Below are 27,896 nucleotides of genomic sequence, written 5' to 3' on the forward strand. Positions count from 1 at the left end.
ATTCTAAAAAGCAATTTGGTCATGTGACCTCTCTAACTAAATCCCTGCAATTGTTCCCTATTAAGAAAAGGCTTATCTCTGGGGCGCCTGGGTGGCGCAGTCGGTTAAGCGTCCGACTTCAGCCAGGTCACGATCTCGCGGTCCGTGAGTTCGAGCCCCGCGTCAGGCTCTGGGCTGATGGCTCAGAGCCTGGAGCCTGTTTCCGATTCTGTGTCTCCCTCTCTCTCTGCCCCTCCCCCGTTCATGCTCTGTCTCTCTCTGTCCCAAAAATAAATAAACGTTGAAAAAAAAAAAAAAAAAAAAAAAGAAAAGGCTTATCTCCAAACTCCTTGGCCAAGCATATAGCCCTCCATGCTCTGGCTCTCCTTTCCTGTGCCAACCCCATTCCTGCCAGCCTCTCATGAATGCCCTATAGTCCAGCAATGGCAAACTCTTCTGACCTCAAGAAGATTGTGGTAGCCACACTCCAAGATGCTCCCCAGTGATCCGCACCTCCTGGTGTTCATGCCCTTATGAAGCCTTCTCCCCCACTGTCTCAGAGTTTCTCTGAGTGACCAATAGAATGGCACAGGTGGTGCTATGTCACTTCCGAGATGAGTTTATAAGTGACTAAGGCTCCTATCTTGAACTAACTCTCTCTCTCAGATCACTTGCCCTCAGGAAACCACGTCATGTAAATGACTCTATGGAAAGGCCCACGCAGTGAGGAACTGCAACTTCCTGCGGACAGTCATATGAGTGAGCGGGGTACTGCTTGTCCAGCCCCTTCAGATGACAGTGGTCCCAGCCAACGTCTGAGAGCAACTCCATGAGAGACCATAAGGCAAGACCATCCGGTCAAGACTCTTCCAGATTCATGATTCTCAGCAGCCATGTGAGATCGCAGACATTTATTGTTGTAAGCTGCTAAATTTTGAAGTCATTTGTCAGCAACAGATAACTGACGTAAAAGTCGTCCTCATTTATACCTCCTATCCCTTGCATAGTCCTTTATACATGGTACCTATTGTCCATTCCCACGATGTAAGCCTCAGCAGAAAAGTAGCTTATTCCATAAAGCTGTCCCACTCCATCTCCACACCCTGTCTGGTCTGTCATTTGTGCTTACATAGCATCTGGTATGTATCTCTACTTTGGCACCTGTCACACTGTCCTGTGTGGTGGACTGAACAGTGGTCCCTAAAGATGTCCATGTCCTTATCCCCAGAACCTATACATTTCGCCTTATATAGCAACAGGGACTTTGCACGTGTGATTAAGTTAAGGATCTTGAGATGGGGAGATTATCCTGGATTAGGTGGTTGGGTGGGTGTCATCACAAAGATCCATGTAAGAGGGACCCAGGAGGAGTCCAAGTGAGAGAGATGGCCAAGGATGGTGGAAGCAGAGACTGGAATGATGTGCTCTGAAAGAGGGAGTAGGGAGTCACAAACTAGGAATATAGGCAGCCGTGAAAGCTGAAAAATGCAAGAAAATGAATCCTCCTCTAGAGCTTCCAGAAGGGACACAGCTTCCCGACACCTTGAGTTTAGTCAAATAAGATCCATTCTGATCTCCAGAACTGTAAGAGAACAGATATGTATTTTAAGCCACTAAATTTGTGATCATTTGCTATAGCATCAATAGGAAGCAAATACATGCTGCGTTTGTTTGTTAACCACCTCTGCCCCCACATATACACACTAGACTCTTAGCTACCTGAAAATTATATTTGTTTCCAGAACCTAAAACAATATCCAACATGTGTAAGTGCTCAATAAAATGTGTTGATTAGTCAAATAAATAAACTAGTTTCAAATTCATCAGGCTAGAAATTAAATATTTCATTGTATAATCAAATGCAATGGCTTCCTCCAAGAAATTTTCTTTCCTGGTGAAATGTCATTAGTTTCCATAGATCCAGAGATCTAGAATTCCTGTCTAGAAAAAAAAATCTGAAAGGCTTATCCTTGGAGCAAAAAGGAATGTCAGAAGTCATCTCCTGGGTATGATGACTGAGGTGAAATATATTTCTGGACTAGATCTTTCTTTCCTGAAGTGTAAAACCTAAAAGAGACATGAAAATGTGGGCATTCCAGTGAAGAAACACAAAGGCCAGGATTCTAGGTGGTGACACTTATATTTCTGATAGATAACATTTGATCTTACTGAGGGTGCATACACTCTGCCCCTAAATTTCTGTGAAGCCCTGAGAACTCTACTTATTTTCAGTTCTTTCACCTGTATCCTTAAGTGATTGATTAAAATTCATTCAGTATTTATTAAAAAAATATTTGTTGAAAATCTACTATGTTCCGAGCATAGTTCTAGATGTTGGGAGCACAGCTTTAAACAATATACCCTACCCTCATGGATTCTAGAGGGTACGTTAGATAATAAAAATAAACACAAAAATATATAGTATGTTACATGATGACAAATGCTGCAGAGAACAATAAGTTAGGAAAGGAGCTCAGTGAATACAGGAGCAGACATGGATGAAGAAAGAGAAAGCTTCGTTGAGAAGGCAAGCTTTGAATAAAGTCCAGAAGAGGTTAAGGAGCAAATCATCCAGATAATGGGAGTGAAAGTCTTCTAGGAGTGAAAACAGCAAGTGCAAAGGCCCCGAGGCAGGAGGATGCCTGGTATGCTCCTATGTTCAAAGGCCAGCAAGGAGGCCAGCATGGCTGTACTGGAGTGAACAAGAACAGGAGTGAGCAGGACGCAATATCAGGAAAGGTTTTAGGGAAGGACCAGATACTAGAGACCAGTGTTGTCCAAGAGATCAAGCCAGAAATGTGAGCCATATATGTAAATTAAAATTTTCTATCATTCACTCTAAAAAGGTAAGAAACCACTGAAATTAATTTTAAGAATATATTTTTTATCCTATATATTCAAAATATAATTTTAATATATAATTAGTATACAGATTATTGAATATTTTACCTTTTTATTTTTCCAAATTATTGAGATATAATTGACATATAACATATATATGATGTACAACATATACAACATAATTGACATATTATATATATATATATATATATATATATATATATATATATATATAAGATGTACAACATAGTGATCTATGTATACATTGCAAAATGATAAGCATTTGATAAGTTTGGTTAACTTCTATCTATGATAAGCATTTGATAAGTTTGGTTAACTTCTATCATCTCACATAGTTATAATTTTTCTCATGATGAGAATTTTAAGATCTACTTTCTTAGCAACTTTCAAATATACAGTACAGTATTATTAATTATTGTCATCATTCTGTACATTATATCCCCATGATTTACTTCTCTTACAACTGCAAGTTTATACCTTTTGACCCCTTTGCCACCTATTCCCCCAATACCCTACCCACCGCCCCCCACCAGCCCCTGCCTTTGGTAACCACTAAACTTTACATTCTTTTTTTTTTTTTTTTAAACTAATTCCTCAAAATCTATGGTGTGTTTTACATTTCAATCCAGTTGACTACATCTCAAGTGGCGCCACCAGTGGTCACCTCGTTGGACAGTATAGCTACAGAGCTTTACAGGCCTTTGTAAGGACATTGGTTTATACCCATAGGAAGTAGGGAGCCATTACAGAGTTTTGAGCACCCGAGTGACATAATCTAACTTATATTTTAAAGGATCACTTTGGTTGCTGTGTTGAGATAGCCTATAAGGGGTGAGCTGAGAAGCAGGGAGGCAGACAAGTTGGAAGGTTATGGTGGTAATGCAGACAAGAGATGGTGGGGGTCCCACCCAAGGGGTAATGGTGGAGATAGAAGAAAGGGTTGAACTCAGAACATATTTTGCAGAAAAGCCAACAGGGTTTCCTGACTCACTGGATGAAGTATGAGAGAGAGAGAGGAGTCAAGAATGAGACCAGTGGAAAAAACGCTGTGAATGTTTCCGTGGGTTTTAATCACTTAACGTCTCTGCACTTAACTTTTCTGAGGCTGCCTGCCTTTTCTCTGTAACAAGGAGACAACACCATTCTAAGAAGATGAGCCCCAGGATCAGAGGCTATAGGGCAAAAGTGTGCCAGGTGTGCCTGGGAAGACCAGTGTGGTTGAAGAGGAGCGAACAAGGAGAGAAGTAGTAGGGATGTGGTTGGACAGAAAGGTAACAGGATGTGGGTTATAAAGGAACCATGTTGCTCTCCCTTCAATTTCAGGGAATACAGAGCATAACAAGTAAACTCACCAAAAAAATGAAACGTATGCCACCATGCTATGGTTAAAAACTCAGCTTCAGACTTATCTAGGCCAAAACAGTCTATTTTTGCAGTCGTTTTTCTTTTCTTTTCCACAAATTCAGTTCATCTAATATATATAGAAGGTGTAGACAATATGAGCAACGGAGCTCTTTTGATTTGCTGCAGAATGAGAACGCTGTTCAGAGGCAGAACTGCCATGAAGGTAATGAAGCTTAATTATGAAGCCTCTTCCAAGGCTCTAGACTTGATTTTGTATTCAGACTTTGTTTTATCCTTAAAGAAGGCTTCTCCCCAAATTGGATACACTTCAGGCTCAACAGAACCTAGATCTCCTCCTACTTAGGAAAAACATTTTATCTCAGACGTCTCTTGGGAATAAAAATAACTGACTTGGGTAAAAGCAGGGAGGACTTGGACACGCCTTTTGTTGAGCACACCTGGCCTGGACCAGTCATTATGCCATACCCACTCAGCTTCTGCCCTTTGGAAAGGTACAGTTAAATAAGAGAATTATGTAGGAGGATTTATGTTTGTCCTGCCCAAGTCTGTTGATCATAAAATCAGGTGTGTTGCTTTTAAAAAGCATAGATTCCTGGGCCTTACCCCAGATCTACTGATTCGGTGTCAGGGGGTAGGGCCCAGAAATATTTACTTGAAGAAAGCTCCATCCATGGGCCCCAGTGTGTTATGGCCTCGAAAACATCATTTTGAAATAATAAGATGTAACTCTGGGAGTTCCTGGGAGGAAAAGCAGTCTTGGTCCCAAAAACTGGGTGGGAGAGTTCCTGAACTGTTCACTATTCAGAGAGACAGTCAATCACAGACTCACAGTTTGGGCAGCTATTCCTGCACCCTTGAAGCTGCGCCCAATAAAATGAAGGGCCAGCACGGGCTACCTGAGACCAGGTGCAGATGAGAAGAGATGAACTCCATGATGATGCCCTCAGGTGGCCTTCAAGAATGTGGTTGTGTTTCTCTCTCAGGAGGGGCCTTTGGCCCCTACAGGGACCTGCATGGGAGCAGTGGGAAAGTTTGCCTTTCTCCTGGACTTCAAGTTTCCATGCTGAGTGGCCTGATCCGGCTGGGCCACAAGGAGAGCCTCGGGAGAGTGAGGCCAAGGACCTTTGCTTACATGACAGAGCTGCAGTTAGGAGAGGCAGAATGATGAGCTACAGGTACCCAACCAGCAGGCTGACAAATCTGGGATGGTGTAAGTCTGAAGGTGTCCTCAGGGGCAACTCTTTCTTTCCCTATTGACTGAAATAAAAAGTTTGTTTTGCTCTAGGAAAGAATGAGGCCAAAACAGAGCATCAGTGCTGAGAAATGGAAAGAGAAGGAATCCTGATGACAGGACATGTCCCTTTCTGAGGCCAGCCCTGCCTTTCTTCCCCTCACTCGTATGAATCAGTAAATTCTCTCTCTTTTTTTTTATTTTTATTTTTTTACATTTATTTATTTTTGATAGACAGAGACACAGAACACAAGTTGGGGAGGGGCAGAGAAAGAAGGAGACACAGAATCCGAAGCAGGATCCAGGCTCCAAGCTGTCTGCACAGAGCCCGACGTGGGGCTTGAACTCATGAACTGTGAGATCATGACCTGAGCCAAAGTCGGGCACTCAGCCGACTGAGCCACCCAGATGCCCCAGTAAATTCTCTTTTTTCTCGAGATAGTTTGAGTAAGCATTCTACTTGTGTATGTGAAGTGTATTTTGTGTGTGAATTTTATTTTGCCTTATTTCATTTCATTTTCTTCTACTTTTGTAAATACATAGGAATAACTGGAAGAATATTTACTGCACTGTTAGCAGGAGATAAGATTGGGGAATTCTTATGGTTTGAGACTGGTTACTGATGATGGGCACGTATTATCTTCATAATAAAATGCTAAATGAAAAAAGGAAAGGGAAGAAAGTCACTGAATGGACCAGATACTCACCTGCCCCCAAATCCCTGATTTTCTTGGCAGAGAGGAAAGAGAATTAGAGACATAAAATAGAATAGTTTTTGCTGTTATCCAATCAATACTATATTGATTGAGATAGTAAGTCAGGGAGAAATAGACAGACTTAGTTACATACAACTAAGAGAGCTTGCGTCATAGGAAATTAAATGCTCAGAGCCTAGCCAGTCAATGAAAATACAAAAAGAGATAAAAAGTGACCATTACCATTTAAATCTCTCGGTTTAGGGGTAGGAAAAGTGGGTTGGGGGGGGGAGGGAAGGGAGGGGGAAGCAGTATCCTACTCGGGGCTTCTCTCCAGAGGTGCCAATTAGAGACTGGGACCCACTGACCAGAACACAGAGGGAGTCTCTGTAGGTGCTCTGAACTTGCAGCATGACCATTTCCAGTTACATGGGGTGCCCAGAAGCCCTCATGAAACAGTCACTTTAAAAGGACGATGATATTACAAGAGAGGGGGTGGAAAAAGCTCTTGCAGAAGAATTAAGAGGAGTCAGCAAGTCATGGGGAGTTACAAAGGTTAATCCAGAAGCAGAAGTTCTCCCTGCCAACTGAGATGGTATGGACCCCAAGGGAGTGGCTTTAATGAACTCTGTTAACTCACTCAAAAGACTCAGAGTAAAGGAGATCCCATGGCTTCGTATATCATTAGGGAAGCAACATAAATATATATATTTCCTCTGATTCACAGTACATCAGCTTCTAGGGATTAATAAAAGAAAGTTTAAATCTCTCAGTAACAACTTACACATAACCACAAATGTTGCAAATCTGTCATGTAGCAAGGAATCTGAGATGGGTTGATACTCTAGGACGAGTGTACCAGAAAGAACATGAGGTGAAAGGGACTGAGTCAGAGGCAGTATCAGCTTCTATTTTCAGAAAACAGCCACCCTGGACACAAACCAAAAAGGTAGGTGCTGTGTAAGCCCTTGCACTAAGACCAAACAAACCCCGGTCACAGCTGCACACAGAGATAGCAAAGCGCTATCTCCCCATCTGGGGAACTAAGATAAAGATTCCATGACAACATAGTTCTGCCGCAAAGAAAATTTGCACCAGCATTCACCCCGCCTGTGAGTGAAGTTTCTTTCTGGCCTCCCCGCTGATCTGCAGCCTGTAGTTCCAAGTTCTTTCTCTACCCAGAAGTCCACTTGCCATACTAATCACCTCTAGACATACTTATCATTCGAGAGCTGTCCTATTTTAGCAGCTAGATAGAGGCAGAGGCAGACCCAAGCGTGAGTGTTCATCCTGACTTCAAATTTGGCTTTCTTTTTCTTTCTTTCGAAACCTGGATTTATGGCATCCCAGGCCATCCATCTATCCACACCCATCTAACCAGGAAAATGTCACTACTAATGACAGGGGCGGGAGAGATGGACGCAAACAAGACATTAACGGAGCCAGATGTGAGTGTGATGCCACCATTAAAATGGTAGGACCACAGACTTACTACCTCACTCTCCAAACTTCACTCTTTTCAACCTTAAAACGCAGCTGACGATAGGTACCTTTTGGAGTTGGATTGGCAATAGGACCTAAGGGATGCCATCGCTTAGCATGCTCCTTAAGTGACTGTTATTATTATTATTATTGAGACTGTTAATGGAGGGGATATCTGAATACACAGAAGGTTACACGGTAGTGCCGTTAGCTCCAAGACATAAGAAAGTGTGGGCTGTTACAGAAGAGCAGAGGAGAGGCTTCTAAATCAATACTGAGTGAAGGTGTAAAGTGAACTTTCAGAATTTTGAAAAATGGGTAGGAGTCACCTAGATGAAGAAGACAGGCTGATCATTTCTGGGCAGAGAAAGCAGCAAGTATTAAGGCATGGAGGTGTGGAAGGCCATTGTACATGGTTTTGGAAGAAGGCCCATACCATGGAAGTAAAGAAAGGGTTGAGGAGAATGGATGGCTGTGACACAAAAAGGGCAAGACTGGGGCCAGAGTCTGAAGAGCCTTGTATGCTAAACTAAAAGGGTTGAACTTGAGTGTTAATGCTGAGGAGAGACATGGAAAAAATTCAAGCAGGGGAGAGGTATGATCAGATTCGTGGGAGGGGTAAATTGGAAAGAAGTCAAACTAGTGGCAAATGCTTAAGCTACCAGCTGACAATGTGAATTCCAGGGCTCATTTGAAGACCAACTTCAAGGGAGCCTGGGTGGCTCAGTTGGTTGAGCAAGCGTCCAACTCTTGATTTCAGCTCAGGTCATGACCCCAGAGTGGTGGGATCAGAGCTGGGGGTGGAGCCTGCTTAAGATTCTTTCTCTCTCCTTCCCCCTCCACTCTGTCTCTCTCTCTCTCTCTCTCTCTCTCTCCCTCTCTCTTTCTCTCTCTCTTTCCAAAAAAATAAAATTAAATTAAAAATACAAGATCTGAACTTGTATACAACTTCAAAGCAACTATGTCAGAAGAACCCAGTGCTTCAAGGTAAATTTTATTTACAATAAAGTTGAAAACAATTGAGATGCCATATAGACTGATGGATAAGAGCATAGAACCGTTTGTGTTTAAATCAAGACTGTCATTTCCTAGCTGGGTGATCCTGGGTCAAGTATTTAACCACCTTGGACCTCAGTTTGTCCATCTGTGACGTGGGATCAACAATGGTACCTGTCTCAACGGGATGCTGTGAGGATTACGTACGCGGTTGGAGCAGTGCCTGGAAAGAGCATCACTCATTAATGTTGACCAGTACTGAGGAGTGGAGTTGGTGCTGTGAAGGCTGCTGGCCCTCTAAGACAATCTCCATGAGATGACCACCTTTCTTGACTTCTTGGCTTTGACTCTATGAACAGAAATCAGCTGTCAATTAAGCCACATGGGCTCATAGTAATTCCCAATTACCGAGTGTATGTAAAAATAACATACTTAATAGTCACTTGAGCATCAGGATCAACTGTAATGCCTCAGCTCAGTTAATTATTTCAAACACTGTAAGACAAGCTACAAACCTATCATAGTTACATTTTTTTCTTTTTATTGCTATTTCTTTTTTTTTTTTTTTTAAGTTTACTTATTTATTTTGAGAGAGAGAGTGAGCAGGGGAGAGGCAGGCAGAGAAGGGGACAGAGGATCCAAAGCAGGCTCCAGGCTCCATGCTGACAGCAGAGAACCCGATGGTGGGCTCAAACTCACAAACTGCGAGATCATGACCTGAGCTGAAGTGGGACGCTCAACCAACTGAGCCACCCAGGTGCCCCTATTCCCCTCTATTTCTTACACTATAAAATATTTGGTGCTTGCTAATAACATACATGAAATACATGTACATTATAAAGCATAACAATAAACCCATTAAAATCACTATTCTGGAGCATTGCCAATGCTACTAAAGCTCCCCATATGCCTGCAATGATCCAAATGTTTATGCCCCTCCAGATTCATATGCTGAAATTCTAACCCCAAAAGTGATGGTAATCTACTGAAGGTAGAGGCTTTGGGAGGTGATTAGGTCATGAGGGTGAAGATTTCATGAATGAGATCAGTGTCCTTATAAAAGAGGCTCAAGAGGGCTCTCTGTCCCTTCCACCATGGAAGGACACTGTAAAAGGTCTATGAACCGGGATGGACACTCACCAAACACCAAATCTGCTGGCTCTTGATCTTGGATTTCCAGTCTTCAGAACTGTGAGAAATAAATGATTTATTTATGATATTATAGCAACCCAGATGATTAAGGCAATGCCCCTCTCTAATCTGCGCACCCTGCCATCCCCACCAGAGGCAACCACAGCCCTAAATTGTATTTGTCATTCCTTCCCTTTTATGTATATAGTATGTACCATTATGTATCTTTAATCAACATATTGGGATTTTCATTTTTTGAATTTTGTATAAATGACATTCCAATGTATTTATTTATTTGCCTGTAACTTGCTTTTTCCCTTAATATCATGTTGTCCATATGCCTGGGGTTTATTCATTTCTCTGATGTACATTATTCCATTGCATTTCTATTCCATAGTTATTTTTGGATCTACTCTCCTAACCATGAAGATTTGGGTTATTTTCCATTTTTTGTGTTGTTGACCAATGCTGGTATATATAATCTGGCACTGGTCACCTGTCGCCATTGTGCAAGAGTTTTCTCTAGAGTCCTACACGATTCCTATTGCTGTTGTAACAAATTACCTCAAATTTAGTTGTGCAGCGGCTTACCACAACACAAACTTCTTACCTTCTGGTTCTGGACATCAGAAGTCTACAATAAGTCTCACTGGGCTAAAATCAAGGTATCAGCAGGGCTGCATTCTTTTCTGGAAGGATCTAGAGGAGAATCTGTTTTCTTGCATTTTCTGGCTTCTAGATACTTCCCATATTCCTTGGTTCATAGCCCTCTCCATCTTCAAAGCTAGCAACAACTGATCAAGAATTTCTTATAATGCTATCTCTTTGGTTCTGACTTTTCTGTCTCCCTCTTCCAGTTTTAAGAACTTTTGTGATTATTGTGTCTCCCTGCATAATCTAGGATACTCTCCTCATTTACAGATCAACTGATTAGCAATCTTAATTCTATCTGCAACCTTCACACTTCTTTGCCATGGAACCAAACACATCCACAAGTTCTGGGGATTAGGATGTGGGGACGGGAGGGTGTTTATTATTCTGTCTACCACTGGGATAAACCTAGGTGTGGAACTGCTGAATAATAGGGTATATGGATTTTCAATTTTACTTCAAAATGCTAAATTCTTTTCCAAATTAATCACACTATGAAAGTAAGAGTTCTGATTGCTCCACACCTGAGAACACAGCCTGCTGAGACTTTGAAAATTCTTCCAACCTGGTGGGTGTGAAACCATAGCTCAGAATTTGGATTTCTATTGTCCTAATATTGAGATTGAATATTTTAATATGTTCCTTGGCCACATGGGTTTCCTCTTACGGGAAATGCTTGTTTTTCTATTTGGTTGCTAGCTTTTTTCTTAAAATTCTTTAATCATTCTTTATTCATCTGGATATTAGTATTTTGTCAATTCAATGTACTACAAAATACTTTCTCCCCATTTATGTTATGTTCTCATGAATCAAAGTTTCTACTCTGTGCTCAAATTTCTTCAATATTTTTCTTTATAAATTGTATTTTTGTGTCTTTAGAAAATTCTTTCTTATCCTGTTGGCAAAAGGAACATCTCCTATATTTTCTTCCAAAAATTTTAAAGTTTTTCCTATAACATTTATGTTTTTAATCCACCTGAAATCGATATTTATAGTATGATGTGAGGCAAAGATCCAGTTGCATTTTCCATCACCTGGAAAACCAATTGTCCCAAAGCCAATTATACTTACCATTGTGCCATTCACATTGTATATCAAGTTCCTCATATGCCACGTCTGTTTCTGGGCTTCCGCGTATATTCTATTAGTCAATTTATTTCTCCTTATGCCAACATCACAGTTTCTTCATGCATTACCTCTATAATATATCTTGCCATTTGTTAAGACAAATTTCTACTGGCCTTGTTCTTTTTTTTTTATTTTTAATAACGTTTTTATTTATTTTTTGAGAGAGAAAAACAGAGCATGAGCAGGGGAGGGGCAGAGAGAGAAGACAGACAGTCCGAAGCAGGCTCCAGGCTCTGAGCTATCATCACAGATCCCAAAGTGGGGCTTGAACTCACAAACTGGGAGATCACAACTTGAGCTGGAGTTGGATGCCAAACAACCTGAGCCACCCAGGCATCCCTACTATCCTTGTTCTTCTTTCTGAGTATCTAGACATTGTTTACCCTTTGTGTTCCTATACATTTTAGAATCAGCTCAACTTCTTTAAAACACCCTACTGAGATTTTTATTGCAACTTCACTGTGACTACATTAATTGTGGCAGACTTGAAGGCTTTACAATAATGAATACTCTTATTCATGAACATGATATATCTCTATTAATTTAGACATTCTCTAAATGTCTTTCAATAAAGTTATATGATGTTTTTATAAAGGTCTTGCACATAATCGGTGAGATCTATTCCCAGTATACTGCATTTTTGTTGTACTTGCAAATGATACATTTTTCAAAGTACATTTTCTTACTTTTTTTGATGGTAATTGATATTTAACTCATATCTATCAAGTTATATTATTAATTTTAATAATTTTACATAGATTTTTTTATTTTTCTATTTGGCTAATCACATCATCTTTTAAGTAATGGCAATTTTTAAAAAACTTGTTACTCTTTTTCTTTACTAACTGAATGGCTAGGACTTCCAGTATGTGTTGGCTAGATGTAACATTAACAGGCATTCTTGACTTCTTACTGATTTCTAAAGGAATGCTTCTAACTTTTCACCAGTGAGTAAAATTGTTGTGAGTCTTTGGCAAATATTTTTTATCAACTCAAAGAATGCAATTTCTATTTCTAGTTTACTAAGAGTTTTTGTTTGATTGATTGTCTTAACATGAATAAATATTAAATTTTATACAATGATTTGTTTGCAACTACTGAGATGAGTATTGTATGTGCTTATTCTTCACTAACTATAATTTGGTGAATTACATTAATTGATTTTCTAAAGTTAAACTATCCTTTTTTTTAATTTTTAAAAAATGTTTATTTATTTTTGAGAGAGAGAGAGAGAAAGAGAGAGAGAGACAGAGAATGAGCAGGGGCAGGGCAGAGAGAGAGAGAGAGAGAAAGACAGAATCCAAAGCAGGCTTTAGGCTCTGAGCTATCAGGCACAGAGCCTGATGTAGGAGTCAAATCCACAAACCATGAGATCATGACCTGAACCAAAGTTGGACACTTAACAAACTGAGCCACCCAGGTGCCTCTAAAGTTAACCTATTCTGTGTTCTAAGAATAAACTCAATTTGCCATAATGTATTATCTTTCATGCATTGTCAGGTTAAGTTTTTTTAAACTGTTTTTGCAGAGTTTTGCATCTATGTTCATCAATGAGGCTCATTTGTAATTTTCCTCTTTTATATTATTTTTGTATATTTTATTACATAAAATACATAGGCTTTTTTCTTTTGAAAGAATGTGTTTTAGATTAGAATTATGTTCCTTGTATATACACACACACACACACACACACACACACACACACACACATATATATATGCATACATATCTATATATATACAAATATATATAAACTATATATATGAACAAATATATATGAACATTATATATCTATGAACATATATATCTATATATGGCTATGAAGCCACCTGGGCCTAGTCTTTTCTTTGTGGTAAGATTTCAAAATTGTTGAACCAATACCTTTAAGGGTCTTCAAATTATTCAGAGTTACTATTTTTTTCCTGAGTCAGTTTTGGTAAGCTGCATTTTTCTAGTAATTTGATATTTTTGTCTTAATATTCAAATATGGCATCAAATTGTTTGTACTTTACATTTTTTTGTATCTCTGCATTTTTTTTTTTTTTTAAATTTTTTTTTTCAACGTTTATTTATTTTTGGGACAGAGAGAGACAGAGCATGAACAGGGGAGGGGCAGAGAGAGAGGGAGACACAGAATCGGAAACAGGCTCCAGGCTCTGAGCCATCAGCCCAGAGCCCGACGCGGGGCTCGAACTCCCGGACCGCGAGATCGTGACCTGGCTGAAGTCGGCCGCTTAACCGACTGCGCCACCCAGGCGCCCCTATCTCTGCATTTTTAAAATTCCTAAAATTGCTTATTTCTGCCTTCTCTTTTTTCCCCTAAATCAGTTAAATTAGAGGTTTATTTTATTCACCTCTTCAAAAACCTAATTTTCAGCATTTGCCTTATTTTATCTTTGTTTTCTATTACATTAATTTCTGGGCTCATCCTTATTATTTCATTTCTTCTGTTCTCTTTAAATTCATTCTATTGTTCTTTTTATAATTTCTCATGGATGCTTAGTTCAATAATTTTAAGGCTTTCTTAGTTTTTAATATAAGACTTTATGGCTTAAATTTCTCTCTCAGCCTTGTTAAACTGCATTTAAGATTTAGTAAAGTTGATGAAGTTTTTGGTTTTATTATTATTTAATTCTAGAGATGTTCTGTTTTCCACTGTGATTTACTCCTTGGTTGATGAGTTATTTGGAAGTGTATTTTTCAATTTTCTAAATGAATGTTTTCTAACATTATCTTTCAGTTAATATCTATATTAATGAATTTTTAGTCATAAAATATAATTTTTTAAAAGTCCATTCCTTAAAATTGGTTGAGATTTGCTTTATGGCCTAATTCATGACAAATTATTATAGCATCCCATGCATGACCCAAACTAATTTGTGTACTTTAATTTAGACTGCAAAATTGTATATATTCATTAGGTCAAGCACTCTGTATCACCTAATCATATCTTTAATGCTTTTTGGAATGTTTTATCTATCAATCACTGAGAGAGATACATTTAAATGATTCCTTATAGTGGAGAATTTGGCAATTTCTCTTTGTAATTATGTCACATTTCCTTTTATGATATTGAAGCTACACTATCAGGTATGTAAAAATAGAGTCATTTTATCCTCCTAGTGAATCAAGTCTGTTATAATCACTGAATGATCTCCTTTGTCTATCAAGTTTTTTGCCCTAAAGTCTATTTTATATAATATATAAACTGCAACTCTTTTGGTTAATATTTGCCTAAAATATATTTTTCTGTCCTTTTACTTTCAGCTGTTCTTTATTTACATTTTAGGCATGTCTCTGTAACCAGCATATACATAGATTTAACTTTTTAATTCAATCTCACAATCTCACTTTCAACAGGAAGTTTAGTCCATTTATTTTTATTGATATATTTTATTTTATTTTATTAATATAATTTATTGTCAAGCTGGCTAACATTCAGTGTATACAGTGTGCTCTTGGTTTTGGGGGTAGATTCTCATGATTCATTGCTTACATACAACACCCAATGCTCATCCCAACAAGTGCCCTCCTCAATGATATTGATAATTTTAATTTATGTCTATCATCAGTTTTTTTTTTAACATTTGATGTTTATTTATTTTAAGAGAGAGAGAGAGAACGTGAGCTGGTGGGGGTGGGGGGGAGGAAGGGCAGAGAGAAAGAGAGAGAGAGAATCCCAAGCAGGCTCCAAGATGTCAATGCACAGCCAGCCGCAGGGCTCGATCCCACCGATCCCACCAAGGGTAAAATCATGACCTGAGCTGCTCAAAGGACTGAACCACCCAGACGCACCTCTATCACCAATTTTTAAACTATCCAGTTTAAAATTTTTGTTCTGACTTCTCTGTTGCTTTTTTCTCCTTCTTGTCTTGTTTTAATGGATTCAATTTCTTAGTTCCAAAATTTTCCCTTCTCTAGTTTTGGAATTATAAACTTTATTTTTGTTCATTAACTAGTTCCTTTGAAATCAGAGTATGCATACTTAACCTAACAAAGTCGGTACTTGTTATCTTTACAACCTTCCCAAATACATAATGACCTGAGAATGTTTTAACTCTTATCATCACTCCATCTTAAAAGCCATTATTTTTTAATTCTACAAGCTGTACTTTATTATTTATTATTTGTATTTTTTGTATTGTTCAGGTTGACGCAACCATTTGCCTTTTCCTTTACTTGACATTAGTTTTTGTCACTCAAACTTCCCTTCTAGATCATTTTCCTACCTCTTTTTTTTTATTTCTTTTTAAGATTTTTTTTAAAGTGATCTCTACACCCAACATGAGGCTCAGACTTACAACCCTGAGATCGAGAGTCCTATACTCTACCAACTGAGCCAGCCAGATGCCCCTCATTTTCCTTCTTCTTGAAGACATCCTTGGAAGTTCTTTTATTAAGAGGTTATTGATGTTAATTTTTCCCAGTGTTTGTTTATCTAGACTACCTCTATTTTATCCCCATTTTGAAAAACAGTTGCAGCAGAGAAAGTTAGTATTTACTAAAATATCCACGTGATTCTCTTCATTTCTCACTCTCTCTTGCAGTTAGTTTGGGACTTGGGACTTATTCTGGCCAAAGGACCACGAGAAGTAACATGTTTCCCTTCTAGAAAAAGGTCTTTGAAATCTGTATTCCTCTATGTCCCTCTTTCCCTCCTGAAATGACCTGATAGCTCATGTAATTCTGGGAGATGCAGCTAGAAAGATCAGAGCTTCTTTTGGCCTGGGTCCCTGAGTGACCAGGCGGAGCAGGGCACCCTCTGACCTATCCTTGATGCAAAGCGCAAGAGATAAACTTTGATTATGTTAAGCCACAGAGGTTTCAGAGTTAATTTGTTACCACAGCCTAATAACTTATTCTGACAGGTAGTTTTAATGGGTAAATAATTCTCTTTCAGTTACTATCCCTCAGCACATTTAAAATATTTTCCCACAATCTTTTGTCCCATTTTTGCTGCTCAGAATTCACCTGTCTCATTGTCATTCCTTTACAAGTAATCCGTATTTTGGGGGTTTTGGCTAATTTTAGTATCTTCTCTTTGTCTCTGGCATTCTGAAGTTTTACAACAATGTGTTTAGGTGTGTATGTGTCTGCATCTGTTTAAGTTTATGTCTGAGGGTCCTTTGGGTTTTAGAATCTGAGGTTACTATCTTTCATCAGTTCTATACATGCCTCGTTTACTGAGTCCTCAAATATTGCTTTGTCCTCTTCTCTATTATCTCCTGAAATTCTGATTACAGGCATACTGAGCCTTCTCCTTCTATCCTCCATGACTCAACCTCTCTGTCATATTTTCTAGTGATTATTTCTCTATGCTGAGAACACAGGGACATGGTAAACCTCTACAGATTCTATGCTCCATTTTGTGTAAGGTTTTCCAGTCTATGCTTCCCACTCCCTAATTCTCTGTCTATGGTTTCCTCCACTCTAAATTCTTCCACTGGGTTTTTAATTTCAATCTTTTCATCTTTCATTTCTAGAAGTTCTATTTTGTTCTTTTTCAAATGTGATGGATATTCTTATGGTCTCTTTTTCTTTCCTCAGTTTTTATTTCGTTCATAACTTATTTTACCATATTAAACATTCATTTTACTTTTAAATTTATTCATGCATTTAAAAGATGATTTATATATTTTATCACTTATGTTAAGTGCTTCAGAGTAAGAGAAGTCCTCTGTATATTTTTACTTAATAATTTTATTATTTCAAATTGCTTATACCTTAGGATATAAGAAACTTAATACTGGATCCTTCCCTGCCCCTAGATATTTAATTGTGTCCAGCTACCACATTGGGCCCAGATATCACTATATAACCCCCACTACTGTAGGTAAACCAATCACCCTAACTCTGCTGTTTAGTGTGTCTGTCCTGTCACTGAGTCTGTCTCCAGCTGGCCATATCTCTACTGCAAACTTCCTGATTTTAATTCAGGAGTTTAAGATTATTTCTAACTCTCATGACCTACCCCCTCCTTTCCATATCTCTAGACTGCTGCTGTGTTTTGGAGAATGTCCAAAAGTTTGACCTTTAGATAAAGAGATGAGACTATACAAACTTTTGCTTCTTAATACCATCTGCCTGGGAATAAAAAGTCTCTGGGCAGGAAGAAATAAGAAAGTAAGGAAGACAATTTTCGGAAAGTCTGTATATACATCCTTTCCGCTATGGAGGGACATATGTAGGGAATGTGGGGGCAGGTATCCTGTATTGCAATGATGAGTTTTCATAATTAGAGGTAGTTTCAACAACAATTTGATCTACTATCTACTCATTGTTATAAATCCTGGCTTATCAATTATGCTAAAATTATCCTGCATTTTCTTTCTCTTTTGAAAAGTTTATTTTTATTTATTTGGGAGAGAGAGAGAGCAATCAGGGGAAGGGCAGAGAGAGAGAGAGAGAGAGAGGGAAAAAGAGAATCCGATGCAGGGCTCAAACTCACAAACCATAAGATCATGACCTGAGCCGAAATCAAGAGTCAGATGCTTAACCGACTGAGCCACCCAGCCACCCCCATCCTACATTTTCTAACTGATACGGCTTGTGACCATGTGTCAGTCCAATTCTTACAGTAAGGGACAGGTATTACCTGTTTTATAAACTTTCTAGACTAAATCATCTCAGCAATTGTTTCTTTGTTTCATGTGATAAAACAGATCCCACATTGTTAAAAACAAAAACGAATTAAAAAAACACGTGGATTTGTTTTCAAGTGTACACTTGACCCTTCATACAGATAGGTGTTATGGGTAGCACTCTAGGTGTGAATTTCAGGTATAAGAATGTTCACAAGGAATGTTTACCTTACCAACATTTACAAGTTTTTCATTTAAAGCATATAGACCTATCCTCAATATCAGCACATAAAACCTCCTTGAGTCTCTTAACAAACTTTCTACTGTCTAACACCAAATGTCGATATCCAATCTCAAATTGCCCAATACCAAATCTTGGTTGGGAGAACTAATGTTTATAAAACACCGTTGAACGAAATGCGGTCTATCTGTATTAGCTGCGTAAGACTGCTGTAATAAAATACCACAAACCGGGTCCCTTAAAACAACAGAAATTTATTCTCTCATAGTCTGGAAGCTGGAGTCTGAATCAAGGTTTTGGCAGACCCATCTAGGACAGGGTCCTCCTGCCTCTTCCAGCTTCTTGCAGCCCAGGTGATTCCTAGCTTGAGGCAGTTTAACTCCAATCTCTACCTCCATCTTCCCTCTGTGCCTCTGTCTTCACATAGCACCCTCCTCTCCCTGTCTCACTTCTCCTTACAAGAACACCTCCTACTCCAGTGCGACCTCATCTCAACTAATTACATCTGCAATAACTCTATTTCCAAATAAGGTCACATTCTAAGGTACTGGGTATTAGAACTTTAACATATCTTTTGGGGGGACACATTTCAACCCAGTAACATTATTTGTTTCTCCAAAGAGAAGATTTTATCTTCCAAATAGTTTTGGATTCCACTATCTTTGAACCAGAGGAATTCGCTTTCTCTGGACTCTGTTTAGATGCCAGGTTTTTATCTGTCATTAAACAATGCTACGAGAAATAGCTTAATGAATGCCACTATTGTATTTACTAATCAAGTTCATTAAGAACCTTGCCCCCTTTGATTTTGTTTCCCCGCTGGAAGCAAATGCCACAAAAATTTTCCCCCTGAATAACCCATAGGTTTTCATTTAGAGTCAATGAAAACCATATATCTAATTATGTGGGGGTTTTTTGTTTGTTTGTTTGTTTTTGCTTTGGTTGCCAGGAAGCTTAAAAATTCAGTCACAATTTCATTTTAACAACTTTGTAGAATGCTGCAGCTACTAATTTGCATTTTTATTTCTCCTCTGGTATTGACATTTTATTTTCATGTGGATATTAAACAGTTTTAAAAATTGCCTCTTATATTATTACAAGGCACTTGAATACTTTGTTCAAAAATGTTAGCAATAAGTAGAAAAAAAAGCCAAAGGAATAAGTAAATCTCTTTCTCTTCCTCCCCCTCCCCCACTTTCTTTCTCCCTGTCTCTCTTCATTCACAGCAGATTTTCCTCCTGTCCCAGCTCATCCATCACTGAATGACTGACCAAAGACTATGAACCATCAACACTCAGTACTCTGGTTTACATTTTCGATAGATGATTCAAACGGTACACAGGCAAAAAGGGAAGGGGAAGCAAGACACTCACTTTATTCTTGAGCAAATCAGCTAGATCTCACTGATTTCCTTCAAAGATTAAAAAAGAAAAGTCAGAAAAAAAAAATAGCATGGGACCCATGCAGCAGTAAAAATAAAAGAAATCTGGAAAAGCAGAGGAAATAAACAAGGAAAAGAAACTAAATCCCTGAAAATCACACTAAGAGCATCAGGAGTAGAATTTAAACTAAAGAAAATCAGATATGGAGGGCACGCTATTGAAAAAAATCACATAGAATTTAGTGGAAAATGACACAGAATGAAAGTGACGAGGGAGGAGCTGGAAGAGGCAGAAAACAAACAATAGAGAACCGGCACATGAATGCCTGCTATCTTTGAAGATGTGAATGAATACATGGAACCAAAAAAATTTACATAATAGAAGAATTTTCTGAAATAAAGCAGATCTTAAAATTACATTTTGAAAGGGCTCACCGCATTCCAAGAAAATTTAATAAAAGCTTTTATCTGAAACTTCAAGGACTGTAAAAAAAAATCCTATAGTCATCTAAGCAGAAGGAAAAAGTCATCCTCAAAAACAAAGAAATCAGACAATATTAGATGCTAGAAGAAAATGGAACTGTGGTTAATGAATATTAAAGGGGAAAAAATTTCTATACCTGGTGGAAAATTTCTAACCACCTTTCATATGTAATGGTAAGAAAAAGAAATTCTCAAATACATGAGAATTCAAGAAACATAACATTTATGAGCTTCTGGAAAATCTCTCAGGAAAAAATCAAGACAGTGAACAGATGAGTAACAATAATAAGTTCATGAATGAGAAAGACATGAGGTAGAAAAGGTTTAGTGATGAGCTTTAAACCTCTTCGTCCATAAAACTATATTTAGGTAACTAAAATTCTAAGTCATAAAATGAAAAATAATTGCTATAATGCTTAAAGAAAAATTACATAATATAAAGAATAATATTTTAATGATAATAGACAGGGACAAGAATCAATATTTGCTCTCCAAACTAACAGAAAGGTGGGGAGAGAAAAAAAATAGTCTAAGTAGATTAATTTCATCATCTTTCATCATCAATTCATTTCTAAGGTAAATTGAGAAATATAAATATAAATATATTATTTAATATACTTTACAACATCTAAATTGCTAGAGTATAGTAGGTGGCCTTCTAAAGGGGCTCCCAATGATCCCCAACTCCTGGTATCATGCCCTCATGTGTAGGCTAGACATAAATGACTCATCTCTAACAAAGAGAATGTGGCAAAGTGAAGGATTTCACTTCTGGAATTAAGCTATTAAAGACTGTGATATCTGGGTCGCCTGCGTGGCTCAGTCGGTTGAGCATTGGACTCTTGGTTTTGGCTCAGGTCATGATCTCACAGTGTGTGAGTTCGAGCCTCATATCCGGGCTCCGTAGCTGGTATCTTGGAGCCTGCTTGGGATTCTCTCTCTCTCTCTCTCTCTCTCTCTCTCTCTCTCTGTGTCCCTCCCCCCCCCCACACACTGTCTCTGTCTGTCTCTCTTAAAATAAAGAAACTAAAAAAAATAAATAAAAAATAAAAATAAAATAAAAAGACTGATTTCTGTCATGCTTACACTCTTTCTCTGCCTTTCCTCCCATGGCTTGCTTTGATTCTGCCACCTGCCATGTCATGAGCTGTCCTGTGGAGAGGCCCACGTGACAGGAAACTGAGGCTCTCTAGGGCCCATGAGGAACTAAATCCTGTCAACAGCCATGTGGTTAAGCTTGAAAGTGGTACAACACCTGTGAAAACTGAACAGTAAAAATTCTGAAGCAGAGGACTCAGCTAAGCCATGCCAAGATTCGTGACCCACAGAAAGTACAAGGTAAACACGTGCTGCTTTAAGCTGCTAGGGTTGGGGGTAATTTGTTACACAGCAAAAGATAACTAATACCTAGAGGAAGGTAAAAATAAAAACAGAAAAAAAACAAAGAAAACAGATTATAAAGCAAAAAAGAAAACAAAGAAACAATAAGCATTCAAAATGCAACACATAACAGATAAGGTTAAACATATCTAATTAAAATAATTTCAAGTAGAATAAACTATTTTTTTAAAAATTATTCCATGGGACAAAGACAGACACTATAATGGCAAAGGGTAATAGGTCAGATGCTTCTTTTTTTTTTTTTTTTTTTTTTAAGAGAGAGGGAAAGATTGAGTGGGGGAGGGTCAGACAGAGAAGAGAAAGAGAGAATCCTAAGCAGGGCTCAATACCAGGAACCCTGACACCCTGACCTGAGCCAAAATCAAGAGTCAGGCACTTAACCAACTGAGACACCCAGGTGCTCCTATAATGGCAAGGGATATACAACTCACAATGAAGTTATCGCTAGTATGAATATTCATATATAAAATAATACAGTATTCAAACACGTAAAGCAAAACTTCAAGAAATAAAAAAACTAAATGAAAGAAATGTTAGGAGACTTCTCCCAAAGTCTCCTTCCCACAAGGTTCCAACATCCCGTAATCTGCCTCCATCTTCCAGCCCTCCCCTACCCCTGAAACTCCACCACTGAGCCTTCTGGAATTCATGATTCTTCTCCCATATCAGTTTTCATTGCTATGACTCTGGTCAAGCCACTATTACTTCTTGCCTGGATTACTACAATATCTCCTTGTCTCTTCAGCCTCTACCATTGCTCTATCTATTCTAGATAGAGCAGCCAGGATAATCCTTTAAAAATATGCCTGATTATGTCACTCCTCTGTTCTAAACTCTTGAGCAGCTGCCCATTGCATTCAGCATGAAAGCCAAAGTCCCCGCAATGCCCTATAAGCCCTACATCACCTGTCCCAACCACTTGGTTACCTTTAGTTCTCCTCCTACTCACCCTGGCTCTCTCCAATCCAGCCACAATGGCATCCTTACTGTTTCTTGAAAACTCCAGCCAGACAGCCACCTTCTGGCCTATGCCTAACTGTTCTGTCTCCCTGGAATGTTCTTCTCTCAGAAATCCACCAGGTCATTTCCTTACCAATTCCAGACCTTTTCTTGAATGTCATCCTCTCAATACAATTTATCCTGATCACTATATTTAACGTTTCAACCCACACTCTCCTGTATTCCCAATCTCCTTTATCCTGCTTTATTTTTTCAAAACATTTTTGGGGCACCTGGGTGGCTCAGTTGGTTAAGCGTCCGACTTCAGCTCAGGTCATGATCTCGCAGTCCGTGGGTTCAAGCCTCGCGTCGGGCTCTGTGCTAACAGCTCGGAGCCTGGAGCCTGTTTCGGATTCTGTGTCTCCCTCTCTCTCTGACCCTCCCCCATTCAAGCTCTGTCTCTCTCTGTCTCAAAAATAAACAAACGTTAAAAAAAAAATTTTTAAAAAAAGTTTTTAATTTTTTTTAACGTTTATTCATTTTTTTTTTGAGAGACAGAGACAGAACATGAGATGGGGAGGGGCAGAGAGAGAAAGAGACACAGAAATCTGAATCAGACTCCAGCTGTCAGCACAGAGCTTGAACCCATGAACTGTGAGATCATGACCTGAGCTGAAGTTGGACACTGAACCAACTGAGCCACCCAGGTGCCCCCAAAACACTTTCTAACATACCATAGAATTTACTTACATAGTTTATGTTTATTATTTATTGTCTGCCTCCCCCACGCTCACATTAGAACGTGAGCTCCCTAAGGGCAGTGAACTTTTTCTGTTTCACTTATTTATGTAGATCAAGTATCTAGAAAGGTGCCTAGCACACAGTAGGCATTCAAAAGACATTTGTTGATGGACCGAATAAATGATTCTTGGCCTTATCAAACCTAACGCCCTTTTTAATAACAAATACGGGGCAATCTGCTCTTTAACATTGTGAAAGCAAGGTTGTAAACTACCTATGCTTGTAAGCTTGTAATTTTTTTAAAAATTCAAAGTGATCCCTTAACTGAAACATAAAGGAAAAAGTAAATGTGTGATTCATTATGGAGCTACTCAGGCATCCCTAAACTAAAAGGCACAAGGAAGTAATCAGATGCTTGCATTCATCTGTAGAATCACCATGAAATGGACAGCCATTAAATGAATCGTATTGGTGATTCAAATTCCAAAAACTGTATTGCCATTCTACGTACTGCATTCCAGGAAAACTCAATATATCTTAAAACTGTGTGAAAAACACTGTGTGTTTATATATAAAATAGATTCTAGGCTCAGGTAAATATAAATAGCTTTTTCATCTACACAAATGAACAGGAGAACAGTCAAGCAAGGCAGAATGCAGGACAATTCTTTGCTGTGCTGTACTAGCCTGGGTACTGCATGATATCTAGCATCTTTGGCTCCATTGACTACATTCCAGTAGTTCTCCCTCCCCAATCAGGAGACAAGCAAAATCACTCTGGTAAATTTCCAAAACAGCTCCTGGAGGCAGATCCATCCCAACAGACTAGATCTGTAATTCCAGTGGCCCAGTCACTGGCTACCTCTCTATAGTGTTTGACCTGTTAATGAACAACTCTTCACTTCTCTTTCCTTTCTTGGCTTATGTGTCACTGTACTCCTGCAGCTTCCTCTAGTCTCCTTCCACAGCTCCTGCCAGGTGTCACTGTCTGACTCCTCACTTCCCCTTGCCCACGTCGGCTGCCCTTCCTTTTCCCACTCCAAGTGATCTTCAACTCCTTCTTCTAAGTCATCCACTCTCAAAGTTCCGTTTCTACACAGGATATCCAAGTCCACACTCCCAACTGACATTCTGTCACTCATACACAGAAAGCCTCAAGTTATACATGTCCAAAATCAAACTAGTCATCTTCCTTGAAAACCTGTTTTTCCACCAGTTGTACCTATTCATGTGAATGACAACATTATTTACCTACTCAGTCTAGAAATGACAACCATCTTTCTTCCCCGCCCCTCACGCCCACGTCCAATTGATTGCACTGCTCTGTCTAGTTTGCCTTGGAAGTGTCTCATATCCGCTTCCTTTCTATTACTGTAGTTCAAGCTATCATTACCTGTAAGTTAGAATATGGTCACAGCCTCCTAATTGGTACTTCTACTCCAATTTCTTTCGGTATTTCCACAAAAGAAGATAATAATAGTATGATTAGTATTTATAAATAGTATTATTTATACTTAGTATAGTGCCTGGCATATAATAAGCACTTTATTAATAAGCACTTTCTTAAAGGTCCTATTATATGCCAGGCACTATACTAAATGCTTCCCATCTCTTTTAATTTGCACAACCACATCATAAAGTAGGAGTTATTATTATTTACATTTTAAAGATGAGAGAAAAGGGGTTTGGGATGTTAAATAACTTACCTAAGTTCACAGAGCTAGCCCTGAAGTGACACCAGGATGCCAGATCTATCTGGTTTCTAAAATCCCATTGTTTTGCTTCTTTTTTTTTTATACAACTTTTTCATTTCATTAGACCTATAGTCTAATCACAACCTTCTATTCAGTCTCTATATTTATCCTGTCATTTCCTTCCTACCCTATCCAATATTCAACTACCAAGTTTCCATATGACCTCTAGCCTCTATCACAGTCTTCCCTTCTGCCTCTATCCCTATCCCACCTGCCTTTTCTTTCCCAGTCCATTCTTCCAATCCATAAGTTCCTTTGGTCTTACTTATCTCCTTATTTAGTGAGGATTTATTTACCAGCTATTTCAAGAAAGTCCCTCACAGCAGGCTCGTCTTTCACTGTGCCCACCACATCTGCCAGCAGCCTTCCTTCTCCCCACTCTCTTCCCAGCTGCTAAGAGCAGGGTTAGAAGAGGAAATGAACAGAACGGATACAAAAGACTCCCCACATCTTAAGTTTTCTCTGCCTAACTCAGTGTTGTTTTATGATTCCAACATAAAGAACCAAGGGAGAGGGGCTCTGTAAACTGCAGAGTGCTCTGCAAATGTAAAGTGCAATTTATTCACCCTACCTTTGCATGCCCTGAGTTATTCTGTGAGTGACAGCACAGGTGCTCCAAGCAGAGAACTCCACGTTTGTGTTCGGGGCGAAGGAAGCGTAAGGCCCCAAATAATATGAATTTGGACGGGGAGATGTCTACTTGTTATTACTGCCCAAACCCAGCCTAAAACTTCATTGGGACGTGAGCGAGTAAGGGCGGTAATGGTATTAGCCTTAAAACTCTCTCTAGGAATGTTCCCCTCCCCCCCCCCAGCTCCCTGGCGGTTTTTAAGTTCTAGCAAACGTCCTCCCAGGCTTTCGCAGGGCCCCGCCTAGTCCCCTCCCTTCCTGACCTCTCCGCTTCCTGGTGGCCCCAGCCCTCGGACCCCCGCCCCGCCCGCCCGCGGAGGACTACAAGTCCCGGCGTGCCCCGCGCGCTCGGCCGGCCGGCTGCACCGGGGCTGGGCGCGTGGCGGCCGCCGAGCTCTGCGCGGGGGAAAGCCTCCCGCCGCCGGCCGTGCGGGGAGGTAAGTGATCCGCTCGTGCTGCGAGGGCACTGGGAACGCGGCCACCCTCTCCCCTCTCCAGGATGGAAGGAAACGAAGAAAACCACAATAAACACCGCCCTGCCCTCCCTCGTCTCTGCTGTGTGTCCGGTGCTCCTGCAGCTTGTTGCACCCATGAGCGTGGAATCTGTCACCCCGGAGTGGAACTGGGGACAGAGAAGCGTGCCGGGCTCCGGCGGAGAGCTGCGGCTCGCCGTGGCTGCGGGGCAAAGCTCTCAGGACGGGATCCGGTGGTGGCACGGCTCGGCTGGGCGCCCAGCGAGCGCCACACCCCCACGCTCCCTTCCCACAGACGGGCTCCCTGGGGAGCCCCCAAACTCAAAGACAAACAGTTTCTTCTTGAAAGTCTTAGAAACTTTTCCCCTCTTGTCGTCGGTGCCACCAGCGAGTCGTTTGTCTTTCAGACGGCGCCGCTCGTCCGAGGGGCTTCCTGGCGTCCCCTCTCCTGCCCTCAGTCTTGCCCCCACCGCTCGCTTTCCAGGTCGCTCCCCCTTCTCCCCTGGGACGCCCTTAGGGAGGCGGTGAGCCCGGCCCTGCCCTCCGGCGACTTCTCGAGATTTCTTCTGCAGCCACGTGGACCCAGGTCTGCACTCTGCGATGCGGGCTGGACACTGTGCTGGCCGATTCCCTGACGGGAGGCCAGGGGCGAGTGGTTCCTTTGGGACAGCTCTGGTCCTCGGGGTGGAGGGAAGGAAGGAGTGCTGCGCAATAAAAGAAGCCCCATCGGGGGCACCCGTTCCCCCACACTTCCTGACCCATCCTCTCTCCTAAGCCCATGCCCAAGTGTGCCCAACAGTTCTGCTTCAGAATCCCAACATGAGGATCTCCCAAGTGATTCTAGCAAGCACATCCCATAATGTCCTGGATCAGAAGCTCTTGTTTGCATCTCTATCACCCTACACGTAACACCCTACACACGCGCGCGCGCAAAAACACACCACGCACGCTACACACGCCACACACACGCCGTACACCTTACACACAGCATACACATTCATCACACACATACATTACATACACACACTTCATTTAGGCTGTAGGCTACATACACTACATACATACACATCATTTTTATTAGCAGAGAAGAGGGTTAAATCAGTTAGTTGGAGAGAGTGAGGAGGAAGTGGGTGAGAACTAGTGTATATACTTACACCCGCAAATGTCAATTTATTCCTAAGTTAGAAACTAGCTGATAAGTGAAACCTGCTGTGGTTAAAATTTAGAATGCTTTCGTGGCTTTTTCTTTTTCTTTTTTTCATAAAATGGAATTGATTTCCTACATCACCTTCTGAAACCCTTACCTTTGTCTAACAGGAAAACTTTTGATCACAGCAGGGGAGACAGAAGGGGATGTCCTCTATGTATAGGAAGAAAATCTTGGAGAAACTTCACAGAATCCTTCCTCCTGTGAGGGTGTCTAAAGAAAAGTTCGGTGTAACTACATTTTCTTTGCCTCTCCTTTCAAGAGTGCTGAGCTGGACTGATTTTGTTCTGAGCAACTGCATGAGAGTGCTATGAGACACCTTGCCCCCAGGACTCACAGCACAGCACCCTTCCATTTGAATTTGCCTGGAGCACATTTCAGGAATTTCAGATCAAGTCCCAAAGCATTATGAAATCTGTTGGTGAAAGGGCTCTCTATATCCAGAAGAGTTCATCATTTTGATCAGTGGTGATAAGACTCCCCTGTTTGACCAGACCCAAAAAATGGTGCTCAAAAATAAACACTTAGAATTTGTCCCTAAATTA

The 27,896-nt window shown here is 40.0% G+C and overlaps 1 protein-coding gene and 1 long non-coding RNA gene across 2 annotated transcripts in view; one reads left to right on the forward strand and one right to left on the reverse strand.

Annotated features, from left to right (window-relative positions):
• Positions 1-8,587: 8,587 nt before the first annotated feature.
• Positions 8,588-25,936, reverse strand: LOC123598145. The gene is made up of 3 exons (XR_006712417.1): positions 25,613-25,936; positions 9,751-9,799; positions 8,588-8,959 (listed from the first exon to the last, which is right to left on the reverse strand). It is a non-coding gene; the product is annotated as an uncharacterized LOC123598145 (long non-coding RNA).
• Positions 25,937-25,991: 55 nt separating this feature from the next.
• SAMD13 (sterile alpha motif domain containing 13) overlaps positions 25,992-27,896 on the forward strand; it is a 39,708-nt gene continuing 37,803 nt past the window's right edge. The window contains exon 1 of the mRNA XM_045478074.1: positions 25,992-26,108. The gene's annotated coding sequence lies outside the window, so the exon portion shown is untranslated. The remainder of the gene's footprint in view (positions 26,109-27,896) is intronic.

The sequence above is a fragment of the Leopardus geoffroyi genome, chromosome C1, assembly GCF_018350155.1.
Source record: "Leopardus geoffroyi isolate Oge1 chromosome C1, O.geoffroyi_Oge1_pat1.0, whole genome shotgun sequence".
Classification (NCBI taxonomy): domain Eukaryota; kingdom Metazoa; phylum Chordata; class Mammalia; order Carnivora; family Felidae; genus Leopardus; species Leopardus geoffroyi.